The sequence below is a fragment of the Astyanax mexicanus genome, unplaced genomic scaffold (assembly GCF_023375975.1).
Source record: "Astyanax mexicanus isolate ESR-SI-001 unplaced genomic scaffold, AstMex3_surface scaffold_47, whole genome shotgun sequence".
NCBI lineage: Eukaryota > Metazoa > Chordata > Actinopteri > Characiformes > Acestrorhamphidae > Astyanax > Astyanax mexicanus.
In genome coordinates, this window is record NW_026040057.1 from 227501 (window position 1) to 245000 (window position 17500).

A 17500-nucleotide genomic window follows, 5' to 3' on the forward strand; every position below is an offset into this window, starting at 1 on the left:
AATCGCATACAGTCACACTACCCTGAGAATGTCTGATCTCGTCTGATCTCGGAAGCTAAGCAGGGTTTGGCCTGGTTAGTACTTGGATGGGAGACCACCTGGGAATACCAGGTGATGTAAGCTTTTCCCCTCTTGCTTCTGTGACCATGGTCTTGTTATACATTACTAGTGTATCATCTGAAACCCAACATAGATGAAGTCGCATAAGTAGTCTTGATGAGAGGTCAGCAACCGCTTGCGGTCACACTACCCTGAGAACGCCCGATCTCGTCAGATCTCGGAAACTAAGCAGGGTTTGGCCTGGTTAGTACTTGGATGGGTGACCACCTGGGAATACCAGGTGCTGTAAGCTTTTCCCCTCTTGATTTATGACCATGATCTTGTTATACGTTAATAGAGTGTTGTCTGAAACCCAACATAGATGAAGTCACATAAATAGTCTTGATGAGAGTTTTGCAATCGCTTATGGTCACACTACCCTGAGAACGCCCGATCTCGTCTGATCTCGGAAGCTAAGCAGGGTTTGGCCTGGTTAGTACTTGGATGGGAGACCACCTGGGAATACCAGGTGATGTAAGCTTTTCCCCTCTTGCTTCTGTAACCATGGTCTTGTTATACATTACTAGTGTATTATCTGAAACCCAACATAGATGAAGTCGCATAAGTAGTCTTGATGAGAGGTCAGCAACCGCTTACGGTCACACTACCCTGAGAACGCCCGATCTCGTCAGATCTCGGAAGCTAAGCAGGGTTTGGCCTGGTTAGTACTTGGATGGGTGACCACCTGGGAATACCAGGTGCTGTAAGCTTTTCCCCTCTTGATTTATGACCATGGTCTTGTTATACGTTAATAGAGTGTTATCTGAAACCCAACATAGATGAAGTCGCATAAATAGTCTTGATGACAGTTTTGCAATCGCTTACGGTCACACTACCCTGAGAACGCCCGATCTCGTCTGATCTCGGAAGCTAAGCAGGGTTTGGCCTGGTTAGTACTTGGATGGGAGACCACCTGGGAATACCAGGTGCTGTAAGCTTTTCCCCTCTTGATTTATGACCATGGTCTTGTTATACGTTACTAGAGTGTTGTCTGAAACCCAACATAGATGAAGTTGCATAAATAGTCTTGATGAGAGTTCTGCAATCGCTTACGGTCATACTACCCTGAAAACGCTCGATCTCGTCTGATCTCGGAAGCTAAGCGGGGTTTGCCCTGGTTTGTACTTGGATGGAAGACCACCTGGGAATACCAGGTGCTTTAAGCTTTTCCCCTCTTGCTTCTATTACCATGGTCTTGTTATACATTACTAGTTTGTTATCTGAAACCCAACATAGATGAAGTTGCATAAGTAGTCTTGATGAGAGCTCTGCAAGGGCTTACGGTCACACTACCCTGAGAACGCCCGATCTCGTCTGATTTCGGAAGCTAAGCAGGGTTTGGCCTGGTTAGTACTTGGATGGGAGACCACCTGGGAATACCAGGTTCTGTAAGCTTTTCACCTCTTGCTTCTGTGACCATGGTCTTGTTATACATTACTAGTGTGTAATCTAAAACCCAAACATAGATGAAGTCGCATAAGTAGTCTTGATGAGAGTTTTGCATTCGCTTACGGTCACACTACCCTGAGAACGCCCGATCTCGTCTGATCTCGGAAGCTAAGCAGGGTTTGGCCTGGTTAGTACTTGGATGGGAGACCACCTGGGAATACGAGGTGCTGTAAGCTTTTCCCCTCTTGATTTATGACCATGGTCTTGTTATACGTTACTAGAGTTTTATCTGAAACCCAACATAGATGAAGTCACATAAATAGTCATGATGAGAGTTTTGCAATTGCATACAGTCACACTACCCTGAGAACGCCTGATCTTGGAAGCTAAGCAGCGTTTGGCCTGGTTAGTACTTGGATGGGAGACCACCTGGGAATACCAGGTGCTGTAAGCTTTTCCCCTCTTACTTCTATGACCATGGTGTTGTTATACATTACTAGTGTATTATCTGAAACCCAACATAGATGAAGTCGCATAAGTATTCTTGATGACAGTTCTGCAATCGGTGACGGTCACACTACCCTTAGAACGCCCGATCTTGTCTGATCTCGGAAGCTAAGTGGGGTTTGATCTGGTTAGTACTTGGATGGGAGACCACCTGGGAATACCAGGTGCTGTGAGCTTTTCCCCTCTTGATTTATGACCATGGTCTTGTTATACGTTACTAGTGTATTATCTGAAACCCAACATAGATGAAGTCGCATAAGTAGTCTTGATGACAGTTTTGCAATTGCTTACGGTCACACTACCCTGAGAACGCCCGATCTCGTCTGATCTCGGAAGCTAAGCGGGGTTTGGCCTGGTTAGTACTTGGATGGGAGACCCCCTGGGAATACCAGGTGCTGTAAGCTTTTCCCCTCTTGCTTCTGTGACCATGGTCTTGTTATACATTACTAGTGTATTATCTGAAACCCAACATAGATGAAGTCGCATAAGTAGTCTTGATGAGAGGTCAGCAATCGCTTACGGTCACACTACCCTGAGAACGCCCGATCTCGTCTGATCTCGGAAGCTAAGCAGGGTTTGGCCTGGTTAGTACTTGGATGGGAGACCACCTGGGAATACCAGGTGCTGTAAGCTTTTCCCCTCTTGCTTCTATGACCATGGTCTTGTTATACATTACTAGTGTCTTAATTGAAACCCAACATAGATGAAGTCGCATAAGTAGTCTTGATGACAGTTCTGCAATGGCTTACGGTCACACAACCCTGAGAACGCCTGATCTCGTCTGATCTCGGAGGCTAAGCAGGGTTTGCCCTGGTTAGTGCTTGGATGGAAGACCACCTGGGAATACCAGGTGCTGTAAGCTTTTCCCCTCTTGCTTCTATTACCATGGTCTTGTTATACATTACTAGTTTGTTATCTGAAACCCAACATAGATAAGGTCGCATAAGTAGTCTTGATGAGAGGTCAGCAATCGCTTAAGGTCACACTACCCTGAGAACGCCCGATCTCGTCTGATCTCGGAAGCTAAGCAGGGTTTGGCCTGGTTAGTACTTGGATGGGAGACCGCCTGGGAATACCAGGTGTTGTAAGCTTTTCCCCTCTTGATTTATGACCATGGTCTTGTTATATGTTACTAGAGTGTTATCTGAAACCCAACATAGATGAAGTCGCATAAATAGTCTTGATGAGAGTGTTGCAATCGCATAAAGTCACGCTACCCTGAGAACGCCCGATCTCGTCTGATCTTGGAAGCTAAGCAGGGTTGGGCCTGGTTAGTACTTGGATGGGAGACCACCTGGGAATACCAGGTGCTGTAAGCTTTTCCCCTCTTCCTTCTGTGACCATGGTCCTGTTATACATTACTAGTGTCTTATCTAAAACCCAAACATAGATGAAGTCGCATAAGTAGTCTTGATGAGAGTTTTGCAATCGCTTACAGTCACACTACCCTGAGAACGCCCGATCTCGTCTGATCTCGGAAGCTAAGCAGGGTTTGGCCTGGTTAGTACTTGGATGGGAGACCACCTGGGAATACCAGGTGCTGTAAGCTTTTCCCCTCTTGCTTCTGTGACCAATGTCTTGTTATACGTTACTAGAGTGTTGTCTGAAACCCAACATAGATGAAGTCACATAAATAGTCTTGATGAGAGTTTTGCAATCGCTTATGGTCACACTACCCTGAGAACGCATGATCTCGTCTGATCTCGGAAGCTAAGCTGGGTTTGGCTTGGTTAGTACATGGATGGGAGACCACCTGGGAATACCAGGTGCTGTAAGCTTTTCCCCTCTTGCTTCTGTGACCATGGTCTTGTTATACGTTACTAGAGTTTTATCTGAAACCCAACATAGATGAAGTCACATAAATAGTCTTGATGAGAGTTTTACAATCGCTTATGGTCACACTACCCTGAGAACGCCCGATCTCGTCTGATCTCAGAAGCTAAGCAGGGTTTGGCCTGGTTAGTACTTGGATGGGAGACCACCTGGGAATACCAGGGGCTGTAAGCTTTTCCCCTCTTGATTTATGACCATGGTCTTGTTATATGTTACTAGTGTATTATCTGAAACCCAACATAGATGAAGTCGCATAAGTAGTCTTGATGAGAGGTCAGCAATCGCTTACGGTCACACTACCCTGAGAACGCCCGATCTCGTCTGATCTCGGAAGCTAAGCAGGGTTTGGCCTGGTTAGTACTTGGATGGGAGACCACCTGGGAATACCAGGTGCTGTAAGCTTTTCCCCTCTTGCTTCTATGACCATGGTCTTGTTATACATTACTAGTGTCTTAATTGAAACCCAACATAGATGAAGTCGCATAAGTAGTCTTGATGACAGTTCTGCAATGGCTTACGGTCACACAACCCTGAGAACGCCTGATCTCGTCTGATCTCGGAGGCTAAGCAGGGTTTGCCCTGGTTAGTGCTTGGATGGAAGACCACCTGGGAATACCAGGTGCTGTAAGCTTTTCCCCTCTTGCTTCTATTACCATGGTCTTGTTATACATTACTAGTTTGTTATCTGAAACCCAACATAGATAAGGTCGCATAAGTAGTCTTGATGAGAGGTCAGCAATCGCTTACGGTCACACTACCCTGAGAACGCCCGATCTCGTCTGATCTCGGAAGCTAAGCAGGGTTTGGCCTGGTTAGTACTTGGATGGGAGACCGCCTGGGAATACCAGGTGTTGTAAGCTTTTCCCCTCTTGATTTATGACCATGGTCTTGTTATATGTTACTAGAGTGTTATCTGAAACCCAACATAGATGAAGTCGCATAAATAGTCTTGATGAGAGTGTTGCAATCGCATAAAGTCACGCTACCCTGAGAATGCCCGATCTCGTCTGATCTTGGAAGCTAAGCAGGGTTGGGCCTGGTTAGTACTTGGATGGGAGACCACCTGGGAATACCAGGTGCTGTAAGCTTTTCCCCTCTTCCTTCTGTGACCATGGTCCTGTTATACATTACTAGTGTGTTATCTAAAACCCAAACATAGATGAAGTCGCATAAGTAGTCTTGATGAGAGTTTTGCAATCGCTTACAGTCACACTACCCTGAGAACGCCCGATCTCGTCTGATCTCGGAAGCTAAGCAGGGTTTGGCCTGGTTAGTACTTGGATGGGAGACCACCTGGGAATACCAGGTGCTGTAAGCTTTTCCCCTCTTGCTTCTGTGACCAATGTCTTGTTATACGTTACTAGAGTGTTGTCTGAAACCCAACATAGATGAAGTCACATAAATAGTCTTGATGAGAGTTTTGCAATCGCTTATGGTCACACTACCCTGAGAACGCATGATCTCGTCTGATCTCGGAAGCTAAGCTGGGTTTGGCTTGGTTAGTACATGGATGGGAGACCACCTGGGAATACCAGGTGCTGTAAGCTTTTCCCCTCTTGCTTCTGTGACCATGGTCTTGTTATACGTTACTAGAGTTTTATCTGAAACCCAACATAGATGAAGTCACATAAATAGTCTTGATGAGAGTTTTACAATCGCTTATGGTCACACTACCCTGAGAACGCCCGATCTCGTCTGATCTCAGAAGCTAAGCAGGGTTTGGCCTGGTTAGTACTTGGATGGGAGACCACCTGGGAATACCAGGGGCTGTAAGCTTTTCCCCTCTTGATTTATGACCATGGTCTTGTTATATGTTACTAGAGTGTTATCTGAAACCCAACATAGATGAAGTCGCATAAATAGTCTTGATGAGAGTGTTGCAATCGCGTAAAGTCACGCTACCCTGAGAACGCCCGATCTCGTCTGATCTTGGAAGCTAAGCAGGGTTGGGCCTGGTTAGTACTTGGATGGGAGACCACCTGGGAATACCAGGTGCTGTAAGCTTTTCCCCTCTTGCTTCTGTGACCATGGTCTTGTTATACATTACTAGTGTGTAATCTAAAACCCAAACATAGATGAAGTCACATAAGTAGTCTTGATGAGAGTTTTGCAATCGCTTTCGGTCACACTACCCTGAGAACGCCCGATCTCGTCTGATCTCGGAAGCTAAGCAGGGTTTGGCCTGGTTAGTACTTGGATGGGAGACCACCTGGGAATACCAGCTGCTGTAAGCTTTTCCCCTCTTGCTTCTGTGACCATGGTCTTGTTATACATTACTAGTGTATTATCTGAAACCCAACATAGATGAGGTCAGCAACCGCTTACGGTCACACTACCCTGAGAACGCCCGATCTCATCTGATCTCGGAAGCTAAGCAGGGTTTGGCCTGGTTAGTACTTGGATGGGAGACCACCTGGGAATACCAGGTGCTGTAAGCTTTTCCCCTCTTCCTTCTGTGACCATGGTCTTGTTATACATTACTAGTGTATTATCTGAAACCCAACATAGATGAAGTCGCATAAGTAGTCTTGATGACAGTTTTGCAATTGCTTACGGTCACACTACCCTGAGAACGCCCGATCTCGTCTGATCTCGGAAGCTAAGCGGGGTTTGGCCTGGTTAGTACTTGGATGGGAGACCACCTGGGAATACCACGTGCAGTAAGCTTTTCCCCTATTGATTTATGACCATGGTCTTGTTATACGTTACTAGAGTGTTATCTGAAACCCAACATAGATGAAGTCGCATAAATAGTCTTGATGAGAGGTCTGCAATCGCTTACGGTCATACTACCCTGAGAACGCCCGATCTCGTCTGATCTCGGAAGCTAAGCAGGGTTTGGCCTGGTTAGTTCTTGGATGGGAGACCACCTGGGAATACCAGGTGCTGTAAGCTTTTCCCCTCTTGCTTCTATGACCATGGTCTTGTTATACATTACTAGTGTCTTAATTGAAACCCAACATAGATGAAGTCGCATAAATAGTCTTGATGAGAGTGTTTCAATCGCATACAGTCACACTACCCTGAGAACGCCTGATCTCGTCTGATCTCGGAAGCTAAGCGGGGTTTGGCCTGGTTAGTACTTGGATAGGAGAACACCTGGGAATACCAGGTGCTGTAAGCTTTTCCCCTCTTGCTTCTATGACCATGGTCTTGTTATACATTACTAGTGTATTATCTGAAACCCAACATAGATGAAGTCGCATAAGTAGTCTTGATGAGAGTTCAGCAATCGCTTAAGGTCACACTACCCTGAGAACGCCCGATCTCGTCTGATCTCGGAAGCTAAGCAGGGTTTGGCCTGGATAGTACTTGGATGGGAGACCACCTGGGAATACCAGGTGCTGTAAGCTTTTCCCCTCTTGGTTCTATGACCATGGTCTTGTTATACGTTACTAGTGTGTTATTTGAAACCGAACATAGATAAAGTCTCATAAGTAGTCTTGATGAGAGTTCTGCAATCGCTTACGGTCACACAACCCTGACAACGCCCGATCTCGTCTGATCTCGCAAGCTAAGCAGGGTTTGGCCTGGTTAGTACTTGGATGGGAGAGCACCTGGGAATACCAGGTGCTGTAAGCTTTTCACTTTTTGCTTCTATGACCATGGTCTTGTTATACATTACTAGTGTGTCATCTGAAACCCAACATCTCGTCTGATCTCAGAAGCTAAGCAGGGTTTGGCCTGGTTAGCACTTGGATGGGAGACCACCTGGGAATACCAGGTGCTGTAAGCTTTTCACTTTTTGCTTCTATGACTATGGTCTTGTTATACATTACTAGTGTGTTATCTGAAACCCAACATAGATAAGTCGCATTAGTAGTCTTGATGATAATTCTGCAATCGCTTACAGTCACACTACCCTGAGAACGCCTGATCTCGTCTGATCTTGGAAGCTAAGCAGGGTTTGGCTTGGTTAGTACTTGGATGGGAGACCAACTGGGAATACCAGGTGCTGTAAGCTTTTCCCCTCTTGCTTCTATGACCATGGTCTTGATATACATTACTAGTGTGTAATCTAAAACCCAACATAGATGAAGTCGCATAAGTAGTCTTGATGAGAGTTTTGCAATCGCTTACGGTCACACTACCCTGAGAACTCCCGATCTCGTCTGATCTCGGAAACTAAGCAGGGTTTGCCCTGGTTAGTACTTGGATGGAAGACCACCTGGGAATACGAGGTACTGTAAGCTTTTCCCCTCTTGCTTCTATTACCATGGTCTTGTTATACATTACTAGTTTGTTATCTGAAACCAAACATAGATGAAGTTGCATAAGTAGTCTTGATGAGAGCTCTGCATTGGATTACGGTCACACTACCCTGAGAACGCCCGCTCTCGTCTGATCTCGGAAGCTAAGCAGGGTTTGGCCTGGTTAGTACTTGGATGGGAGACCACCTGGGAATACCAGGTGCTGTAAGCTTTTCCCCCTTGCTTCTATGACTATGGTCTTGTTATACATTACTAGTGTGTTGTTTGAAACCCAACATAGATTAAGTCGCATAAGTAGTCTTGATGAGAGTTCTGCAATCTCTAAAGGTCACACAACCCTGAGAACGCCTGATCTCATCTGATCTCGGAAGCTAAGCAGGGTTTGGCCTGGTTAGTACTTGGATGAGAGACCACCTGGGAATACCAGGTGCTGTAAGCTTTTCCCCTCTTGCTTCTATTACCATGGTCTTTTTATACATTACTAGTGTGTTATCTGAAACCCAACATATATAAGTCGCATTAGTAGTCTTGATGATAAATCTGCAATCGCTTACAGTCACTCTACCCTGAGAACGCCCGATCTCGTCTGATCTCGGAAGCTAAGCAGGGTTTGGCCTGGTTAGTACTTGGATGGGAGACCACCTGGGAATACCAGGTGCTGTAAGCTTTTCACTTTTTGCTTCTATGACTATGGTCTTGATATACATTACTAGTGTGTAATCTAAAACCCAACATAGATGAAGTCGCATAAGTAGTCTTGATGAGAGTTTTGCAATCGCTTACGGTCACACTACCCTGAGAACGCCCGATGTCGTCTGATCGCGGAAACTAAGCAGGGTTTGCCCTGGTTAGTACTTGGATGGAAGACCACTTGGGAATACCAGGGGCCTCATGTACTAAAGGTGCGTACGCACAAAAATATTGCGTACGCCATATTCCACGCTCACGGTCAGATGTACTAAATTTAACTTGAACGTGAGAAAGTGCGTTCCCCCACGGAACTTTTGTTTCAGGCGTACGCCTTTTTTTTTTGCGTATATATTGTGGTTTTGTCATTTGGCGACACTTAGAGGCGATGCATTGAAATTACAACTATTAAGATATCCTTTATGCACACATTGTAGTAAAGCATTATTGGGTAAAATAAAGTTAATAAATCAGACAATATCATTGGCTTACATAAATAATCGTTTAAAGTGTTTCCACTTAGCCTAGATTCTATAAACATGCATAAAAGTTTGCGCTGAAGTTGTTGGAGTTGGCAACGTTGGCATTATTGGAAAATATTGCTAATGGCAAAATTCATTGAGAGCGCATTTTCCACGACCATTATGTTTTTTTGGCCCATGATGATGAGACTGGCTTATAAGCCGTTTTAGATTTCCAAGAGCATAAGAGGATAAGAAAACAAGCTGAGTGCGTGACGGGTAGCTTCTTGGTAAGCAACTCATTTAAAGCATTTAAATGAAATCATTTATTATCCCTCTTAGAATAATACAATTTAAAACATTAAACGCGTATATCATATTAATAATAATATAATAATAATAATTTTTATTATAATTTTTTTATCATTATTATTATTATTCTAACTTTATACTCTGCGTAATTGAGGGAGGAGTCATGGCAGGTGTGTTGTTTTCGTGCATTTGCGCTTAATTTCGAGTTGATTGTGATGTACTAAGAGAAAGTACGTGGGATTCTGTCTACGCACGGTTTGATAAATCCGTATTTTTTTGTGCGTACGGAACTTTTCAGGTCTGAGCGTACGGAACATTTTAGTAGGAAGTCCACGCAAGTCTTAGTACATGAGGCCCCAGGTGCTGTAAACTTTTCCCCTCTTGCTTCTGTGACCATGGTCTTGTTATACATTACTAGTGTATTATCTGAAACCCAACATAGATGAAGTCGCATAAGTAGTCTTGATGACAGTTCTGCAATCGCTTACGGTCACACTACCCTGAGAAAGCCCGATCTCGTCAGATCTCGGAAGCAAAGCAAGGTTTGGCCTGGTTAGTATTTGGATGGGAGACCACCTGGGAATACCAGGTGCTGTAAGCTTTTCCCCTTTTGCTTCTGTGACCATGGTCTTGTTATACGTTACCAGTGTGTTATTTGAAACCGAACATAGATGAAGTCGCATAAGTAGTCCTGATGAGAGTTCTGTAATCGCTTACGGTCACACAACCCTGAGAACGTCTGATCTCGGAACCTAAGCAGGGTTTGGTCTGGTTAGTACTTGAATGGGAGACCATCTGGGAATACCAGGTGCTGTAAGCTTTTCCCCTCTTGCTTCTATGACCATGGTCTTGTTATACATTACTAGTGTATTATCTGAAACCCAACATAGATGAAGTCGCATAAGTAGTCTTGATGAGAGCTCTGCGATCTCTTAAGGTCACACAACCCTGAGAACGCCCGATCTCGTCTGATCTCGGAAGCTAAGCAGGGTTTGGCCTGGATAGTACTTGGATGGGAGACCACCTGGGAATACCAGGTGCTGTAAGCTTTTCCCCTCTTGCTTCTATGACCATGGTCTTGTTATACGTTACTAGAGTGTTATCTGAAACCCAACATAGATGAAGTCGCATAAGTAGTCTTGATGAGAGGTCAGCAATCGCTTACGGTCACACTACCCTGAGAACGCTTGATCTCGTCTGATCTCGGAAGCTTAGCAGGGTTTGGCCTGGTTAGTACTTGGATGGGAGACCACCTGGGAATACCAGGTGCTGTAAGCTTTTCCCCTGTTGCTTCTATGACCATGGTCTTGTTATACATTACTAGTGTATTATCTGAAACCCAACATAGATGAAGTCGCATAAGTAGTCTTGATGAGAGGTCAGCAATCGCTTACGGTCACACTACCCTGAGAACGCTTGATCTCGTCTGATCTCCAAAACTAAGCAGGGTTTGCCCTGGTTAGTAGTTGGATGGGAGACCACCTGGGAATACCAGGTGCTGTAAGCTTTTCCCCTGTTGCTTCTATGACCATGGTCTTGTTATACATTACTAGTTTGTTATCTGAAACCAAACATAGATGAAGTTGCATAAGTAGTCTTGATGAGAGCTTTGCAGTAGCTTCTGGTCACACTGCCCTGAGAACCCCTGATCTCTTCTGGTCTCGGAAGCTAAGCAGGGTTTGGCCTGGTTAGTATTTGGATGGGAGACCACCTGGTAGTATCAGGTGCTATAAGCTTTTCCCCTGTTGCTTCTATGACCATGGTCTTGTTATACATTACTAGTGTGTTGTTTGAAACCCAACATAGATGAAGTCGCATAAGTAGTCTTGATGAGAATTCTGCAATCCCTTAATGTCACACAACCCTGAGAACGCCCAATCTCGTCAGATCTCGGAAGCTAAGCAGGGTTTGGCCTGGTTAGTACTTGGATGAGAGACCACCTGGGAATACCAGGTGCTGTAAGCTTTTCCCCTCTTTCTTCTATGACCATGGTCTTGTTATACATTACTAGTGTATTACCTGAAACCCAACATAGATGAAGTCGCATAAGTAATCTTGATGAGAGGTCAGCAATCGCTTGAGGTCACACTACCATGAGAACGCCCGATCTCGTCTGATCTCGGAAGCTAAGCAGGGTTTGGCCTGTATAGTACTTGGATGAGAGACCACCTGGGAATACCAGGTGCTGTAAGCTTTTCCCCTCTTGCTTCCATTACCATGGTCTTGTTATACGTTACTAGAGTGTTATCTGAAACCCAACATAGATGAAGTCGCATAAATAGTCTTGATGAGAGTGTTGCAATCACATACAGTCACACTACCCTGAGAACGCCCGATCTCGTCTGATCTCGGAAACTAAGCAGGGTTTGCCCTGGTTAGTACTTGGATGGAAGACCACCTGGGAATACCAGGTGCTGTAAGCTTTTCCCCTCTTGCTTCTATTACCATGGTCTTGTTATACATTACTAGTTTGTTATCTGAACCAAACATAGATGAAGTTGCATAAGTAGTCTTGATGAGAGCTCTGCAATAGTTTACGGTCACACTGCCCCGAGAACGCCCGATCTCGTCTGATCTCGGAAGCTAAGCAGGGTTTGGCCTGGTTAGTACTTGGATGGGAGACCACCTGGGAATACCAGGTGCTGTAAGCTTTTCCCCTCTTGCTTCTATGACCATGGTCTTGTTATACATTACTAGTGTATTATCTGAAACCCAACATAGATGAAGTCGCATAAGTAGTCTTGATGACAGTTCTGCAATCGGTTACGGTCACACTACCCTTAGAACGCCCGATCTCGTCTGATCTCGGAAGCTAAGCGGGGTTTGGTCTGGTTAGTACTTGGATGGGAGACCACCTGGGAATACCAGGTGCTGTAAGCTTTTCCCCTCTTGCTTCTATGACCATGGTCTTGTTATACGTTACTAGTGTGTTATTTGAAACCGAACATAGATGAAGTCTCATAAGTAGTCTTGATGAGAGTTCTGCAATCGCTTAAGGTCACACTACCCTGAGAACGCCCTAACTCGTCTGATCTCGGAAGCTAAGCAGGGTTTGGCCTGGTTAGTACTTGGATGGGAGACCACCTGGGAATACCAGGTGCTGTAAGCTTTTCCCCTCTGGCTTCTGTGACCATGGTCTTGTTATACATTACTAGTGTATTGTCTGAAACCCAACATAGATGAAGTCGCATAAGTAGTCTTGATGAGAGGTCAGCAATCGCTTACGGTCACACTACCCTCAGAACGCCCGATCTCGTCTGATCTCGGAAGCTATGCAGGGTTTGGCCTGGTTAGTACTTGGATGGGAGACCACCTGGGAATACCAGGTGCTGTAAGCTTTTCCCCTCTTGATTTATGACCATGGTCTTGTTATACGTTACTAGAGTGTTATCTGAAACCCAACATAGATGAAGTCGCATAAATAGTCTTGATGAGAGCGTTGCAATCGCATACAGTCACACTACGCTGAGAACGCCCGATCTCGTCTGATCTTGGAAGCTAAGCAGGGTTCGGCCTGGTTAGTACTTGGATGGGAGACCACCTGGGAATACCAGGTGCTGTAAGCTTTCCCCCTCTTGCTTCTGTGACCATGGTCTTGTTATACATTACTAGTGTATTATCTGAAACCCAACATAGATGAAGTCGCATAAGTAGTCTTGATGACAGTTTTGCAATCGCTTACGGTCACACTACCCTGAGAACGCCCGATCTCGTCTGATATCGGAAGCTAAGCGGGGTTTGGCCTGGTTAGTACTTGGATGGGAGACCACCTGGGAATACTAGGTGCTGTAAGCTTTTCCCCTCTTGATTCATGACCATGGTCTTGTTGTACGTTACTAGTGTATTATCTGAAACCCAACATAGATGAAGTCGCATAAGTAGTCTTGATGAGAGGTCAGCAATCGCTTACGGTCACACTACCCTGAGAACGCTTGATCTCGTCTGATCTCCAAAACTAAGCAGGGTTTGCCCTGGTTAGTAGTTGGATGGGAGACCACCTGGGAATACCAGGTGCTGTAAGCTTTTCCCCTGTTGCTTCTATGACCATGGTCTTGTTATACATTACTAGTTTGTTATCTGAAACCAAACATAGATGAAGTTGCATAAGTAGTCTTGATGAGAGCTTTGCAGTAGCTTCTGGTCACACTGCCCTGAGAACCCCTGATCTCTTCTGGTCTCGGAAGCTAAGCAGGGTTTGGCCTGGTTAGTATTTGGATGGGAGACCACCTGGTAGTATCAGGTGCTATAAGCTTTTCCCCTGTTGCTTCTATGACCATGGTCTTGTTATACATTACTAGTGTGTTGTTTGAAACCCAACATAGATGAAGTCGCATAAGTAGTCTTGATGAGAATTCTGCAATCCCTTAATGTCACACAACCCTGAGAACGCCCAATCTCGTCAGATCTCGGAAGCTAAGCAGGGTTTGGCCTGGTTAGTACTTGGATGAGAGACCACCTGGGAATACCAGGTGCTGTAAGCTTTTCCCCTCTTTCTTCTATGACCATGGTCTTGTTATACATTACTAGTGTATTACCTGAAACCCAACATAGATGAAGTCGCATAAGTAATCTTGATGAGAGGTCAGCAATCGCTTGAGGTCACACTACCATGAGAACGCCCGATCTCGTCTGATCTCGGAAGCTAAGCAGGGTTTGGCCTGTATAGTACTTGGATGAGAGACCACCTGGGAATACCAGGTGCTGTAAGCTTTTCCCCTCTTGCTTCCATTACCATGGTCTTGTTATACGTTACTAGAGTGTTATCTGAAACCCAACATAGATGAAGTCGCATAAATAGTCTTGATGAGAGTGTTGCAATCACATACAGTCACACTACCCTGAGAACGCCCGATCTCGTCTGATCTCGGAAACTAAGCAGGGTTTGCCCTGGTTAGTACTTGGATGGAAGACCACCTGGGAATACCAGGTGCTGTAAGCTTTTCCCCTCTTGCTTCTATTACCATGGTCTTGTTATACATTACTAGTTTGTTATCTGAACCAAACATAGATGAAGTTGCATAAGTAGTCTTGATGAGAGCTCTGCAATAGTTTACGGTCACACTGCCCCGAGAACGCCCGATCTCGTCTGATCTCGGAAGCTAAGCAGGGTTTGGCCTGGTTAGTACTTGGATGGGAGACCACCTGGGAATACCAGGTGCTGTAAGCTTTTCCCCTCTTGCTTCTATGACCATGGTCTTGTTATACATTACTAGTGTATTATCTGAAACCCAACATAGATGAAGTCGCATAAGTAGTCTTGATGACAGTTCTGCAATCGGTTACGGTCACACTACCCTTAGAACGCCCGATCTCGTCTGATCTCGGAAGCTAAGCGGGGTTTGGTCTGGTTAGTACTTGGATGGGAGACCACCTGGGAATACCAGGTGCTGTAAGCTTTTCCCCTCTTGCTTCTATGACCATGGTCTTGTTATACGTTACTAGTGTGTTATTTGAAACCGAACATAGATGAAGTCTCATAAGTAGTCTTGATGAGAGTTCTGCAATCGCTTAAGGTCACACTACCCTGAGAACGCCCTAACTCGTCTGATCTCGGAAGCTAAGCAGGGTTTGGCCTGGTTAGTACTTGGATGGGAGACCACCTGGGAATACCAGGTGCTGTAAGCTTTTCCCCTCTGGCTTCTGTGACCATGGTCTTGTTATACATTACTAGTGTATTGTCTGAAACCCAACATAGATGAAGTCGCATAAGTAGTCTTGATGAGAGGTCAGCAATCGCTTACGGTCACACTACCCTCAGAACGCCCGATCTCGTCTGATCTCGGAAGCTATGCAGGGTTTGGCCTGGTTAGTACTTGGATGGGAGACCACCTGGGAATACCAGGTGCTGTAAGCTTTTCCCCTCTTGATTTATGACCATGGTCTTGTTATACGTTACTAGAGTGTTATCTGAAACCCAACATAGATGAAGTCGCATAAATAGTCTTGATGAGAGCGTTGCAATCGCATACAGTCACACTACGCTGAGAACGCCCGATCTCGTCTGATCTTGGAAGCTAAGCAGGGTTCGGCCTGGTTAGTACTTGGATGGGAGACCACCTGGGAATACCAGGTGCTGTAAGCTTTCCCCCTCTTGCTTCTGTGACCATGGTCTTGTTATACATTACTAGTGTATTATCTGAAACCCAACATAGATGAAGTCGCATAAGTAGTCTTGATGACAGTTTTGCAATCGCTTACGGTCACACTACCCTGAGAACGCCCGATCTCGTCTGATATCGGAAGCTAAGCGGGGTTTGGCCTGGTTAGTACTTGGATGGGAGACCACCTGGGAATACTAGGTGCTGTAAGCTTTTCCCCTCTTGATTCATGACCATGGTCTTGTTGTACGTTACTAGTGTATTATCTGAAACCCAACATAGATGAAGTCGCATAAGTAGTCTTGATGAGAGGTCAGCAATCGCTTACGGTCACACTACCCTGAGAACGCCCGATCTCGTCTGATCTCGGAAGCTAAGCAGGGTTTGGCCTGCTTAGTATTTGGATGGGAAACCACCTGGGAATACCAGGTGCTGTAAGCTCTTCCCCTCTTGATTTATGACCATGGTCTTGTTATACGTTACTAGAGTGTTATCTGAAACCCAACATAGATGAAGTCGCATAAATAGTCTTGATGAGAGTGTTGCAATCGCATACAGTCACACTACCCTGAGAACGCCCGATCTCGTCTGATCTCGGAAACTAAGCAGGCTTTGCCCTGGTTAGTACTTGGATGGAAGACCACCTGGGAATACCAGGTGCTGTAAGCTTTTCCCCTCTTGCTTCTATTACCATGGTCTTGTTATACATTACTAGTTTGTTATCTGAAACCAAACATAGATGAAGTTGCATAAGTAGTCTTGATGAGAGCTCTGCAATAGTTTACGGTCACACTGCCCTGAGAACGCCCGATCTCGTCTGATCTCGGAAGCTAAGCAGGGTTTGGCCTGGTTAGTACTTGGATGGGAGACCACCTGGGAATACCAGGTGCTGTAAGCTTTTCCCCTCTTGCTTCTATGACCATGGTCTTGTTATACATTACTAGTGTATTATCTGAAACCCAACATAGATGAAGTCGCATAAGTAGTCTTGATGACAGTTCTGCAATCGGTTACGGACACACTACCCTTAGAACGCCCGATCTCGTCTGATCTCGGAAGCTAAGCGGGGTTTGGTCTGGTTAGTACTTGGATGGGAGACCACCTGGGAATACCAGGTGCTGTAAGCTTTTCCCCTCTTGCTTCTATGACCATGTTCTTGATATACATTACTAGAGTGTAATCTAAAACCCAACATAGATGACGTCGCATAAGTAGTCTTGATGATAGATCTGCAATCCCTTAAGGTCACACAACCCTGAGAACGCCCGATCTCGTCTGATCTCGGAAGCTAAGCAGGGTTTGGCCTGGTTAGTTCTTGGATGGGAGACCACCTGGGAATACCAGGTGCTGTAAGCTTTTCCCCTCTTGCTTCTATAACCATGGTCTTGTTATACATTACTAGTGTATTATCTGAAACCCAACATAGATGAAGTCGCATAAGTAGTCTTGATGAGAGGTCAGCAATCGCTTAAGGTCACACTACCCTGAGAACGCCCGATCTCGTCTGATCTCGTTAGCTAAGCAGGGTTTGGCCTGGATAGTACTTGGATGGGAGACCACCTGGGAATACCAGGTGCTGTAAGCTTTTCCCCTCTAGCTTTTATGACCATGGTCTTGTTATACGTTACTAGTGTGTTATTTGAAACCGAACATAGATGAAGTCTCATAAGTAGTCTTGATGAGAGTTCTGCAATCGCTTACGGTCACACAACCCTGAAAACGCTCGATCTCGTCTGATCTCGGAAGCTAAGCAGGGTTTGCCCTGGTTAGCACTTGGATGGAAGACCACCTGGGAATACCAGGTGCTTTAAGCTTTTCCCCTCTTGCTTCTATTACCATGGTCTTGTTATACATTACTAGTTTGTTATCTGAAACCCGACATAGATGAAGTTGCATAAGTAGT

The 17500-nt window shown here is 45.3% G+C and overlaps 39 non-coding genes and 32 pseudogenes across 39 annotated transcripts; all 71 read left to right on the forward strand.

The window, feature by feature from the left end:
- Window positions 1-4: 4 nt before the first annotated feature.
- LOC125796990 (5S ribosomal RNA) lies at window positions 5-123 on the forward strand (annotated as a pseudogene).
- A 110-nt stretch (window positions 124-233) lies between these two features.
- On the forward strand, window positions 234-352 carry LOC125797468 (5S ribosomal RNA). Its single transcript, XR_007436313.1, has one exon. It is a non-coding gene; the product is annotated as a 5S ribosomal RNA (ribosomal RNA).
- A 109-nt stretch (window positions 353-461) lies between these two features.
- LOC125797503 (5S ribosomal RNA) lies at window positions 462-580 on the forward strand. Its single transcript, XR_007436348.1, has one exon. It is a non-coding gene; the product is annotated as a 5S ribosomal RNA (ribosomal RNA).
- A 110-nt stretch (window positions 581-690) lies between these two features.
- LOC125797052 (5S ribosomal RNA) lies at window positions 691-809 on the forward strand. The gene has a single exon (XR_007435877.1). It is a non-coding gene; the product is annotated as a 5S ribosomal RNA (ribosomal RNA).
- A 109-nt stretch (window positions 810-918) lies between these two features.
- Window positions 919-1037, forward strand: LOC125797164 (5S ribosomal RNA). The gene has a single exon (XR_007435995.1). It is a non-coding gene; the product is annotated as a 5S ribosomal RNA (ribosomal RNA).
- Window positions 1038-1146: 109 nt separating this feature from the next.
- LOC125796968 (5S ribosomal RNA) lies at window positions 1147-1265 on the forward strand (annotated as a pseudogene).
- Window positions 1266-1375: 110 nt separating this feature from the next.
- On the forward strand, window positions 1376-1494 carry LOC125797512 (5S ribosomal RNA). The gene has a single exon (XR_007436357.1). It is a non-coding gene; the product is annotated as a 5S ribosomal RNA (ribosomal RNA).
- Window positions 1495-1605: 111 nt separating this feature from the next.
- LOC125797447 (5S ribosomal RNA) lies at window positions 1606-1724 on the forward strand. Its single transcript, XR_007436292.1, has one exon. It is a non-coding gene; the product is annotated as a 5S ribosomal RNA (ribosomal RNA).
- Window positions 1725-1833: 109 nt separating this feature from the next.
- Window positions 1834-1942, forward strand: LOC125797040 (5S ribosomal RNA; annotated as a pseudogene).
- Window positions 1943-2052: 110 nt separating this feature from the next.
- LOC125797030 (5S ribosomal RNA) lies at window positions 2053-2171 on the forward strand (annotated as a pseudogene).
- A 109-nt stretch (window positions 2172-2280) lies between these two features.
- On the forward strand, window positions 2281-2399 carry LOC125797312 (5S ribosomal RNA). The gene has a single exon (XR_007436157.1). It is a non-coding gene; the product is annotated as a 5S ribosomal RNA (ribosomal RNA).
- Window positions 2400-2509: 110 nt separating this feature from the next.
- On the forward strand, window positions 2510-2628 carry LOC125797175 (5S ribosomal RNA). Its single transcript, XR_007436008.1, has one exon. It is a non-coding gene; the product is annotated as a 5S ribosomal RNA (ribosomal RNA).
- A 110-nt stretch (window positions 2629-2738) lies between these two features.
- LOC125796985 (5S ribosomal RNA) lies at window positions 2739-2857 on the forward strand (annotated as a pseudogene).
- Window positions 2858-2967: 110 nt separating this feature from the next.
- Window positions 2968-3086, forward strand: LOC125796867 (5S ribosomal RNA). The gene has a single exon (XR_007435773.1). It is a non-coding gene; the product is annotated as a 5S ribosomal RNA (ribosomal RNA).
- A 109-nt stretch (window positions 3087-3195) lies between these two features.
- Window positions 3196-3314, forward strand: LOC125796960 (5S ribosomal RNA; annotated as a pseudogene).
- A 111-nt stretch (window positions 3315-3425) lies between these two features.
- Window positions 3426-3544, forward strand: LOC125797267 (5S ribosomal RNA). The gene has a single exon (XR_007436112.1). It is a non-coding gene; the product is annotated as a 5S ribosomal RNA (ribosomal RNA).
- Window positions 3545-3654: 110 nt separating this feature from the next.
- On the forward strand, window positions 3655-3773 carry LOC125797000 (5S ribosomal RNA; annotated as a pseudogene).
- A 110-nt stretch (window positions 3774-3883) lies between these two features.
- On the forward strand, window positions 3884-4002 carry LOC125796892 (5S ribosomal RNA). The gene has a single exon (XR_007435798.1). It is a non-coding gene; the product is annotated as a 5S ribosomal RNA (ribosomal RNA).
- Window positions 4003-4111: 109 nt separating this feature from the next.
- On the forward strand, window positions 4112-4230 carry LOC125797186 (5S ribosomal RNA). Its single transcript, XR_007436022.1, has one exon. It is a non-coding gene; the product is annotated as a 5S ribosomal RNA (ribosomal RNA).
- Window positions 4231-4340: 110 nt separating this feature from the next.
- On the forward strand, window positions 4341-4459 carry LOC125796986 (5S ribosomal RNA; annotated as a pseudogene).
- Window positions 4460-4569: 110 nt separating this feature from the next.
- On the forward strand, window positions 4570-4688 carry LOC125797351 (5S ribosomal RNA). The gene has a single exon (XR_007436196.1). It is a non-coding gene; the product is annotated as a 5S ribosomal RNA (ribosomal RNA).
- A 109-nt stretch (window positions 4689-4797) lies between these two features.
- On the forward strand, window positions 4798-4916 carry LOC125796974 (5S ribosomal RNA; annotated as a pseudogene).
- Window positions 4917-5027: 111 nt separating this feature from the next.
- Window positions 5028-5146, forward strand: LOC125797268 (5S ribosomal RNA). Its single transcript, XR_007436113.1, has one exon. It is a non-coding gene; the product is annotated as a 5S ribosomal RNA (ribosomal RNA).
- Window positions 5147-5256: 110 nt separating this feature from the next.
- On the forward strand, window positions 5257-5375 carry LOC125797001 (5S ribosomal RNA; annotated as a pseudogene).
- Window positions 5376-5485: 110 nt separating this feature from the next.
- On the forward strand, window positions 5486-5604 carry LOC125796893 (5S ribosomal RNA). The gene has a single exon (XR_007435799.1). It is a non-coding gene; the product is annotated as a 5S ribosomal RNA (ribosomal RNA).
- Window positions 5605-5713: 109 nt separating this feature from the next.
- On the forward strand, window positions 5714-5832 carry LOC125796964 (5S ribosomal RNA; annotated as a pseudogene).
- A 111-nt stretch (window positions 5833-5943) lies between these two features.
- Window positions 5944-6062, forward strand: LOC125796918 (5S ribosomal RNA). Its single transcript, XR_007435823.1, has one exon. It is a non-coding gene; the product is annotated as a 5S ribosomal RNA (ribosomal RNA).
- An 85-nt stretch (window positions 6063-6147) lies between these two features.
- LOC125797358 (5S ribosomal RNA) lies at window positions 6148-6266 on the forward strand. Its single transcript, XR_007436203.1, has one exon. It is a non-coding gene; the product is annotated as a 5S ribosomal RNA (ribosomal RNA).
- Window positions 6267-6376: 110 nt separating this feature from the next.
- LOC125796946 (5S ribosomal RNA) lies at window positions 6377-6495 on the forward strand. The gene has a single exon (XR_007435852.1). It is a non-coding gene; the product is annotated as a 5S ribosomal RNA (ribosomal RNA).
- A 109-nt stretch (window positions 6496-6604) lies between these two features.
- LOC125797323 (5S ribosomal RNA) lies at window positions 6605-6723 on the forward strand. The gene has a single exon (XR_007436168.1). It is a non-coding gene; the product is annotated as a 5S ribosomal RNA (ribosomal RNA).
- Window positions 6724-6833: 110 nt separating this feature from the next.
- LOC125796997 (5S ribosomal RNA) lies at window positions 6834-6952 on the forward strand (annotated as a pseudogene).
- Window positions 6953-7062: 110 nt separating this feature from the next.
- Window positions 7063-7181, forward strand: LOC125797501 (5S ribosomal RNA). The gene has a single exon (XR_007436346.1). It is a non-coding gene; the product is annotated as a 5S ribosomal RNA (ribosomal RNA).
- A 110-nt stretch (window positions 7182-7291) lies between these two features.
- On the forward strand, window positions 7292-7410 carry LOC125796869 (5S ribosomal RNA). Its single transcript, XR_007435775.1, has one exon. It is a non-coding gene; the product is annotated as a 5S ribosomal RNA (ribosomal RNA).
- A 263-nt stretch (window positions 7411-7673) lies between these two features.
- Window positions 7674-7792, forward strand: LOC125796944 (5S ribosomal RNA). The gene has a single exon (XR_007435850.1). It is a non-coding gene; the product is annotated as a 5S ribosomal RNA (ribosomal RNA).
- A 110-nt stretch (window positions 7793-7902) lies between these two features.
- On the forward strand, window positions 7903-8021 carry LOC125796995 (5S ribosomal RNA; annotated as a pseudogene).
- Window positions 8022-8131: 110 nt separating this feature from the next.
- LOC125796884 (5S ribosomal RNA) lies at window positions 8132-8250 on the forward strand. Its single transcript, XR_007435790.1, has one exon. It is a non-coding gene; the product is annotated as a 5S ribosomal RNA (ribosomal RNA).
- Window positions 8251-8359: 109 nt separating this feature from the next.
- Window positions 8360-8478, forward strand: LOC125796971 (5S ribosomal RNA; annotated as a pseudogene).
- A 109-nt stretch (window positions 8479-8587) lies between these two features.
- Window positions 8588-8706, forward strand: LOC125797363 (5S ribosomal RNA). The gene has a single exon (XR_007436208.1). It is a non-coding gene; the product is annotated as a 5S ribosomal RNA (ribosomal RNA).
- A 1275-nt stretch (window positions 8707-9981) lies between these two features.
- On the forward strand, window positions 9982-10100 carry LOC125796966 (5S ribosomal RNA; annotated as a pseudogene).
- A 110-nt stretch (window positions 10101-10210) lies between these two features.
- Window positions 10211-10319, forward strand: LOC125797041 (5S ribosomal RNA; annotated as a pseudogene).
- A 110-nt stretch (window positions 10320-10429) lies between these two features.
- LOC125797498 (5S ribosomal RNA) lies at window positions 10430-10548 on the forward strand. Its single transcript, XR_007436343.1, has one exon. It is a non-coding gene; the product is annotated as a 5S ribosomal RNA (ribosomal RNA).
- Window positions 10549-10658: 110 nt separating this feature from the next.
- LOC125796919 (5S ribosomal RNA) lies at window positions 10659-10777 on the forward strand. Its single transcript, XR_007435824.1, has one exon. It is a non-coding gene; the product is annotated as a 5S ribosomal RNA (ribosomal RNA).
- A 110-nt stretch (window positions 10778-10887) lies between these two features.
- On the forward strand, window positions 10888-11006 carry LOC125797007 (5S ribosomal RNA; annotated as a pseudogene).
- A 110-nt stretch (window positions 11007-11116) lies between these two features.
- Window positions 11117-11235, forward strand: LOC125797031 (5S ribosomal RNA; annotated as a pseudogene).
- Window positions 11236-11345: 110 nt separating this feature from the next.
- On the forward strand, window positions 11346-11464 carry LOC125797024 (5S ribosomal RNA; annotated as a pseudogene).
- A 110-nt stretch (window positions 11465-11574) lies between these two features.
- Window positions 11575-11693, forward strand: LOC125797014 (5S ribosomal RNA; annotated as a pseudogene).
- A 110-nt stretch (window positions 11694-11803) lies between these two features.
- Window positions 11804-11922, forward strand: LOC125797011 (5S ribosomal RNA; annotated as a pseudogene).
- A 109-nt stretch (window positions 11923-12031) lies between these two features.
- Window positions 12032-12150, forward strand: LOC125797459 (5S ribosomal RNA). Its single transcript, XR_007436304.1, has one exon. It is a non-coding gene; the product is annotated as a 5S ribosomal RNA (ribosomal RNA).
- A 110-nt stretch (window positions 12151-12260) lies between these two features.
- LOC125796927 (5S ribosomal RNA) lies at window positions 12261-12379 on the forward strand. Its single transcript, XR_007435833.1, has one exon. It is a non-coding gene; the product is annotated as a 5S ribosomal RNA (ribosomal RNA).
- A 110-nt stretch (window positions 12380-12489) lies between these two features.
- Window positions 12490-12608, forward strand: LOC125796979 (5S ribosomal RNA; annotated as a pseudogene).
- Window positions 12609-12718: 110 nt separating this feature from the next.
- LOC125796895 (5S ribosomal RNA) lies at window positions 12719-12837 on the forward strand. Its single transcript, XR_007435801.1, has one exon. It is a non-coding gene; the product is annotated as a 5S ribosomal RNA (ribosomal RNA).
- A 109-nt stretch (window positions 12838-12946) lies between these two features.
- LOC125796950 (5S ribosomal RNA) lies at window positions 12947-13065 on the forward strand. The gene has a single exon (XR_007435856.1). It is a non-coding gene; the product is annotated as a 5S ribosomal RNA (ribosomal RNA).
- A 110-nt stretch (window positions 13066-13175) lies between these two features.
- Window positions 13176-13294, forward strand: LOC125796881 (5S ribosomal RNA). Its single transcript, XR_007435787.1, has one exon. It is a non-coding gene; the product is annotated as a 5S ribosomal RNA (ribosomal RNA).
- Window positions 13295-13403: 109 nt separating this feature from the next.
- On the forward strand, window positions 13404-13522 carry LOC125797008 (5S ribosomal RNA; annotated as a pseudogene).
- A 110-nt stretch (window positions 13523-13632) lies between these two features.
- Window positions 13633-13751, forward strand: LOC125797033 (5S ribosomal RNA; annotated as a pseudogene).
- A 110-nt stretch (window positions 13752-13861) lies between these two features.
- On the forward strand, window positions 13862-13980 carry LOC125797025 (5S ribosomal RNA; annotated as a pseudogene).
- A 110-nt stretch (window positions 13981-14090) lies between these two features.
- Window positions 14091-14209, forward strand: LOC125797016 (5S ribosomal RNA; annotated as a pseudogene).
- A 110-nt stretch (window positions 14210-14319) lies between these two features.
- LOC125797012 (5S ribosomal RNA) lies at window positions 14320-14438 on the forward strand (annotated as a pseudogene).
- Window positions 14439-14547: 109 nt separating this feature from the next.
- LOC125797460 (5S ribosomal RNA) lies at window positions 14548-14666 on the forward strand. Its single transcript, XR_007436305.1, has one exon. It is a non-coding gene; the product is annotated as a 5S ribosomal RNA (ribosomal RNA).
- A 110-nt stretch (window positions 14667-14776) lies between these two features.
- LOC125796928 (5S ribosomal RNA) lies at window positions 14777-14895 on the forward strand. Its single transcript, XR_007435834.1, has one exon. It is a non-coding gene; the product is annotated as a 5S ribosomal RNA (ribosomal RNA).
- A 110-nt stretch (window positions 14896-15005) lies between these two features.
- Window positions 15006-15124, forward strand: LOC125796980 (5S ribosomal RNA; annotated as a pseudogene).
- Window positions 15125-15234: 110 nt separating this feature from the next.
- Window positions 15235-15353, forward strand: LOC125796896 (5S ribosomal RNA). The gene has a single exon (XR_007435802.1). It is a non-coding gene; the product is annotated as a 5S ribosomal RNA (ribosomal RNA).
- Window positions 15354-15462: 109 nt separating this feature from the next.
- Window positions 15463-15581, forward strand: LOC125796951 (5S ribosomal RNA). Its single transcript, XR_007435857.1, has one exon. It is a non-coding gene; the product is annotated as a 5S ribosomal RNA (ribosomal RNA).
- A 110-nt stretch (window positions 15582-15691) lies between these two features.
- Window positions 15692-15810, forward strand: LOC125796882 (5S ribosomal RNA). Its single transcript, XR_007435788.1, has one exon. It is a non-coding gene; the product is annotated as a 5S ribosomal RNA (ribosomal RNA).
- A 109-nt stretch (window positions 15811-15919) lies between these two features.
- LOC125796894 (5S ribosomal RNA) lies at window positions 15920-16038 on the forward strand. Its single transcript, XR_007435800.1, has one exon. It is a non-coding gene; the product is annotated as a 5S ribosomal RNA (ribosomal RNA).
- A 109-nt stretch (window positions 16039-16147) lies between these two features.
- Window positions 16148-16266, forward strand: LOC125797023 (5S ribosomal RNA; annotated as a pseudogene).
- Window positions 16267-16376: 110 nt separating this feature from the next.
- LOC125797320 (5S ribosomal RNA) lies at window positions 16377-16495 on the forward strand. Its single transcript, XR_007436165.1, has one exon. It is a non-coding gene; the product is annotated as a 5S ribosomal RNA (ribosomal RNA).
- A 110-nt stretch (window positions 16496-16605) lies between these two features.
- Window positions 16606-16724, forward strand: LOC125796967 (5S ribosomal RNA; annotated as a pseudogene).
- Window positions 16725-16834: 110 nt separating this feature from the next.
- On the forward strand, window positions 16835-16953 carry LOC125796949 (5S ribosomal RNA). The gene has a single exon (XR_007435855.1). It is a non-coding gene; the product is annotated as a 5S ribosomal RNA (ribosomal RNA).
- A 110-nt stretch (window positions 16954-17063) lies between these two features.
- On the forward strand, window positions 17064-17182 carry LOC125796959 (5S ribosomal RNA; annotated as a pseudogene).
- Window positions 17183-17292: 110 nt separating this feature from the next.
- LOC125796994 (5S ribosomal RNA) lies at window positions 17293-17411 on the forward strand (annotated as a pseudogene).
- The last annotated feature ends 89 nt before the right edge of the window (window positions 17412-17500 follow it).